General features: G+C 48.4%; 2 non-coding genes across 2 annotated transcripts; both read right to left on the minus strand.

Annotated features, from left to right (window-relative positions):
* Positions 1–607: 607 nt before the first annotated feature.
* TRNAT-UGU (transfer RNA threonine (anticodon UGU)) lies at positions 608–679 on the minus strand. Its single transcript has one exon. It is a non-coding gene; the product is annotated as a tRNA-Thr (tRNA).
* Positions 680–5,586: 4,907 nt separating this feature from the next.
* TRNAT-UGU (transfer RNA threonine (anticodon UGU)) lies at positions 5,587–5,658 on the minus strand. The gene has a single exon. It is a non-coding gene; the product is annotated as a tRNA-Thr (tRNA).
* Between the last annotated feature and the right edge of the window lie 533 nt (positions 5,659–6,191).

The raw sequence follows: 6,191 nt of genomic DNA on the forward strand, positions 1-6,191 counted from the left end.
ATTGGACATCGCAATAACTGAAATCTCAAACGACAAGTCGACGGGAAGTGCACGAGAAGTAACCGTTTAGGACCAGGCCTGGAAGCTTCGTCACGAACAACACACACCGCGCCGAAGTCCCTAAGGCGTGGCTCACTACCGTATAGTAGTTATACGTCAATCTTTACGCCATGATCCTGGTCTCCTCGTCGCCATCTATCTTGGTTTCTCGCACTGCTAAAACGTCGAGGTCGTGGTCCACTAGCAGTCTATACACCTGACTCTGTTTAGCGGGCCAGCCAGACCGCGAACGTTTAGCGTGCGAAGGCTAAGCGATGGCTTGGTAGCCATTACTGATGAAAACAGGAGGGGTGAAGGCTCCGGTTGGCAGTTGAGGCAATACAACTTGCTAGTCCTGATCTACCGAAGCAAAAGACTTGTTACCGCGGCTTGAAAGGGCCGCTGAATCCGCTCTTTGGGAGCCCATGTTACCCACGTCCGAACACAACGGTGCCCAGAAGTGGAATGACTGAGCTATAGCGGCGACGCAAAGTGGCGCAGAAACTGATTCAGCTATGTGGCGCTTGCATTACACTCAAATAAAATATGTGAATAGAAAGGTATCCACAGCCACCAGTGAGGATTGAACTCGCGACCCCTGGTTTACAAGACCAGTGCTCTACCACTGAGCTATAGAGTCTCTTTTTTTTATTTGTTGCCGGTCTTCGACATTGTACAGAGCACATTATACACAACAAAATCACAATACACAACTAACAACTACAAAACATTTTGAAAGAACATACATGCCATCAGTCCTATAAGGACTGGCGTTGTCTCATTAAAATTCTTTCAGTGCTGTCAGAGTTTCTATCCTCCACAGCCATTCGGGTACACATTCTTGTACTTTCTTTATGTCAATGAAACGAGACATGCTTTCTCGGAAATACGTACGCGCAGGCCTACCGTCCGGGTCGCAGTAGTACCCAGACATCCTTGCATGCCATAAACTATGAAGGCCCTTGAGCATTATTAGGTCGAGGGAACCCCGTCGTCATTCGTTACCGCTAAGTACCTGATCCCATGCGGATTTAACGGTAACTCCTTCTTTATTGTTCTTTGTAGGACATCCCAGAAGAACACTCCAGTCCAGCAATGCAAAAAGACATGGCCTATTATTTCTGGTTGCTTGCAAATCAGGCAGTGTGAGCCCCAGGGTACAAGAAAGCCACGTTCTTCCATGAATGTCTTCACTGAGAGTGTTCCTGTGTGTAACTTAAATAAGAATGTCTTTACCCCACTAGGCACCTCCATATTTTTCACTCGCTTAAGAACATCCAGTCCTGATCTTCCACTGTATAGCGCTCTGTACAATGGCACTGGAAATACAATGTCGCAAACATCTTTATACAATGTTTGCCTTTTAACGTCACATGAATACTCAAAAGAAAAACGCACAGAAATAAAGCGCACACTATCTGCAACTTCTTTAAGATAGCCACGAAGCGTTACGGGCATACTATCTGTACTAACAATAAGTGCCGGCAAAGCGCCTCTCAACCTGAGCTGGCATACAGTGCGCAGAAACGGATCACGCACATCCCGACAAAACAAGAATCTGTTGACAAGCTGGCGTACAAGAAGATGCGCCAAGCCCAGCCCCCCTTTTTTCACATGCCGGAACAGATTGGTTTGGCTACACCTTTCGCAGGTAGAGCCCCAGATAAATACCGCGAACACTCTGTGCAACCTTTGCACGTTTACCCTTGAACAGTACAGCGTTTGCATGACTAACCACAACTTCGTAATAAAAACATATTACACGCAGTTGCTTTTGCGAAAATCGACAGGTTGATGCCTTTCCAGGTGTGTGCTTTTTCTCTTGTTTCTTTTGCTTGGTTCGTCCAGTATTCGTCGGTATTTTTGTAACTGTCCATGGGGACACCTAGGTACTTGGTCGGGGTTTTCATCCAGCTCACATTTGCAAAATTGTCCGGGGTCGAAGACCACTCGCCGTGCCACAAACTGAGGGACTTTCCCCAGTTCACTCTACTGCCCGTCACATTACGAAAATTTTTCACTACCCTTATTGTTTCCGTCACACTTTCTTTGCTTGTACAACACACCGCGATGTCATCTGCATATGCCAAGAGCTTCATTTGTGTGGCTGCCAAGCTATACCCGCGTATTTGCTCCTTCTCAGTTATTGCCAAACACATAGTTTCTATGTAAATGTCAAACAAAAGAGGACTGAGAGGGCAGCCCTGACGCACAGAACGCATGACGTTAATGGGGGCCCCGATTGATTTATTCACAATTAAGCGTGTTGTGCAGTTCTGGTACGCCAAAGCCACTTCCTCAGTGATGATGGAACCAACATTAACGTAATCCAAAATAGCAAACAAAATATCATGAGAGACACAATCAAACGCTTTCTCGAGGTCATGCTGGAGCACCGCGACTCCGCCCGAGGTGACGTCACAGCACTCCAGCACGCACCGCATCGTGTGAATACTCGAAAAAATGGACCTTCCTTTGATACCACACGTTTGGTGATCTGCGACTATGTCATTTATGACGCTTTGAAGTCTGGCAGCCAAAGTTTTCATAAGAATCTTATATTGAACATTGGTTAAAGATATTGGCTTGTAAGATATTACTAGCCTAAGTTTCTCCACTTGGTCACTCTTAGGGATGAGTATGGTATGAGCTTTTCCAAAAGAAGGCGGCAAAGGTTTATTATCATGCGCATCTATAAACAGCTCTGTTAGCAACGGCGACAGTTCTTAAAAGCCTTATATAAACACGCGCCCAGACCGTCCGGTCCAGGTGATTTGCCTTGGTTCAAATCATTAATGGCTTTTTCAACTTCACGTTCTGTTATTTTCCATTCCAATCGTTCTTTCATATCTTCACTCAATCGCGGCATGCGAGATAGAAAGGCCTTTCTGAACTCGTCGATATTCACTTCTTGAAACGCAAAGAGTGACTGGTAATACTGTAGAAACACTCGGCCTATGCTCTTACTATCGTCGGCAACTGTGCCGTTCCATAAAATCCTGTCGACATGATTCCGTCGTCCTTGCGCTTTTTCGAGTCCCAGCGCCCGTTCAGTGGGCGTCTCACCAGCTACTAATGCATTTGTTCTTGCTCGCACAATCGCACCGTGATACCGTTCCTTGTCAAGCTGCTAGATTTTTTTCTTTAATGGCTCCTACATCTTGCTTATACGCCCCAGGCTCTTCGCACTACAGCGCTATCAGCTGCTTAGGTGTCTTTCGTAAGCCCTTTTCTTTCATTTCCTTCTCAAATCGTAAGCAGCTCGATCTTTCTAAAGCTTTCATTTTTACGTTCTGTTTGAAGTATTCCCATTTCTCTGCTATTGTTTCATTGTTTTCTTCCCTTACTTTCCTGACGGCCTCACGTACTGCCTTTACATATGGCTCGTCTTTTAGTAGTAAGGCACTTATTTTCCATACTTCCCAATTAAAATCTTGTTTCTTCCTCTCCGTGCCTATATGACATTTCACAATGCAGTGATCTGAAAACGATACTGGCGTCACCGAATAACTATGGCACTTTGGAATTATGTCTTGCGATACCTATATGCGGTCTAACCGCGCATGACTACTGCCTTGAAATCGTGTGTACATGACTTCCCGCTCCCCCTCAAGGCACTCACAGACATCGTCCAGTTCATTATCACTAATTAGCTTAGTCAGCACACTACTGCTTTTATCGCGAATACCAGCATTATTGACTCTATCACCGAGCCCTCAAAACACAATTGAAATCCCCCAACAAAACCATGCACTTATCAGTGCTAGCATACTGAAAAAGGTTCGCAAAAAATGAAGCGCGTTCTTCCACAGCATTCGGTGCATATAAGCCCATGACTCTGAGTTCTAATTCACGAAAGTCAAAATCACAAAAACTATCCTTCCGGTTTGACATGAAAATACATTTTAAAACAAACAAAACAGAACCGTCGGACATCCCTACCGCGTGGCTCACGACCGCACAATATCTAGTCATGAAACGCTGCACCATGCTCCCGGTCTCCTCCGCTCCGTCAACCTTTGTCTCCTGAACAGCTAGAACGTCTAGGTCTTGGTCAGTGGCCAACCGTAGCACTTGGCTTTACCTACACTTGGCCGCCAACCCTCTCACTTTTAGTGTGGCAATAGTGAGCAACGGATTAGGAGCCATGCTGAACTAAAGTATGAGATAGGCCTGGAGCATGGCGCTTACCTTTCACGACCAGCCCTCGGTAGCCGCCTCCGGGACCACCCGTCTTCCCGGCGTCATTCTTTTGCTCTGCTTTGTCACCAGGCTTTCTTTCGGGCGGAACATTTGGCTTCGGCTTGAAGACCGACCGCCTCCCAAGAGGCGTCATCGCCGGTGGCCCGTCCCTTGTGTTGGATGCCGCGCAGTCCTTGTCTCCGCCCTCATCACGGGGGCGCTTGGAGGTGGCATCGAGACTAGCCGCCCGGTCCCCGTCGTTTGCATCCTCGCCCTGTTGCATCGCTGACTCAGTCTCCTCGCGTTCGCCTTCATTAGCACCTGCATTCACAGGGTCTTCGTACCTCTCGACACGTGAAGGCCCAGTCACCTGCGCAGCACCTTCGACTACCTTGGCTTGAGCGACCTCCGGTACCGGCGTGGCATTTGTCGTCACTGAAGGCAGCTTCTTCTGTCTCGACTGCATCCATGACGTGATCTGCAGCAACATCACTCGCTGCTGGTCCTGTCACGGCCGCGTAAGATTTAACGCAGTCAGCGTCGACGTGGCCGAAACGTCTGCATCTCGAACAGCGGGGGACTTTGCAATCACGGCGTACGTGTCCTGTGCCTTGGCAGCGCAGGCCCTGCATGGGCCGCCCGGGTACGACCACGAATGCCAACTCTCTGCTGACGCAGACCTGATGATTCAGGTCTTCCACTTTAATGCCGCTTCTCAGCTTCAGTAGCACGGTCCGGGTGGTCGAGGTCTTGTCTCCCATGCCTTGGACGCGCCAACGCTCCCTGCTCGCCTCTTCTACCTTGCCGAAGGTTGCGAACGCCGCCCGGACGTCCTCGTCGGAAAAGCCGTAGTGAAGCCGGAGTTTCACCTGCTGGTCCTGCGGGTCGACGATGACACATCGACGCCCTTTCACCTGAAGCTCTTTCAGGGCCAGCAGGCGTTTTGCTGCAGCTGCGTCACTGAGGGTCACGGCCCAGACGTGATTGACCTGGTAGGCCCCGAGGCAAACAACTTCCGGCAGCAGGCTTGTGGGCGCAAGCGCATCCCGAAAATCCTCCACCTTGTACGGCCTCGCTCTTACATCACCCTGTAAAAAGACGGTGTTGTTAACAATTCGTCCTTTTGGCTGGGGTAAAATAAACTGGTAGTCCCTTTCTTCGTCGTTGCTGAACCTGTTTCCGCGGCCCAAAGTGACCGCTGTCGCCGCCCCGCTTGAGGCCATGATTCAACGAACCGATCAGCTCGGCTGCCGGAAGCAGAATGACTGAGCTCTAGCGTCGACGCGAAGTGGCGCACAAAACGATTCAGCTATTTAGCGCTTGCATTACCCTCAAATAAAATATGTGAATAGAAAAAGTATTTACAGCCACCAGTGAGGATTGAACTCACGACCCCTGGTTTACAAGACCAGTGCTCTACCACTGAGCTATAGCGGCGACTCGAAGTGGCGCACAAAACGGTTCAGCTAAATAGTGCTTCCATACACTCAAAATATGTGAATAGAAAAAGTGTGCACTGCCACCAGTGAGGATAGAACTCGCGACCTCTGGTATACAATACCACTACTCTAGCACTGAGCTATAGCGGGTTTTTTTTTCTTTATTGCCGACTTCGACGTATTCAATCAAGGTTTACAAAGATAAAAGGTGTGGACCACACTTTGACCAACACGGAACTTAAATCTTTTTAAAAAAGCTCATTCATCAAATAAGGAGATCCATTGTAGTGGATCAGGCAGCGCTTTGAAAGCATCTCTCACACACACAACACTCTCAATGAAGTTTTCCCGAGCCGGTCGAACAACAATGTTTCCGCGTGATAGCGTGGAGGCTCAGGATCATAATAAGGTCAAACGGGACATCCTCGGTGTTATCAATGGGTAAGAAGCGTATTCCATATGGGTCCAGGGGTAACTGTTTTTTTCAAAGTTGTCTGCAGAACATCCCAGTGAAAGATGGCGTCCCAGCAA

The sequence above is a fragment of the Dermacentor andersoni genome, chromosome 7 (assembly GCF_023375885.2).
Source record: "Dermacentor andersoni chromosome 7, qqDerAnde1_hic_scaffold, whole genome shotgun sequence".
NCBI lineage: Eukaryota > Metazoa > Arthropoda > Arachnida > Ixodida > Ixodidae > Dermacentor > Dermacentor andersoni.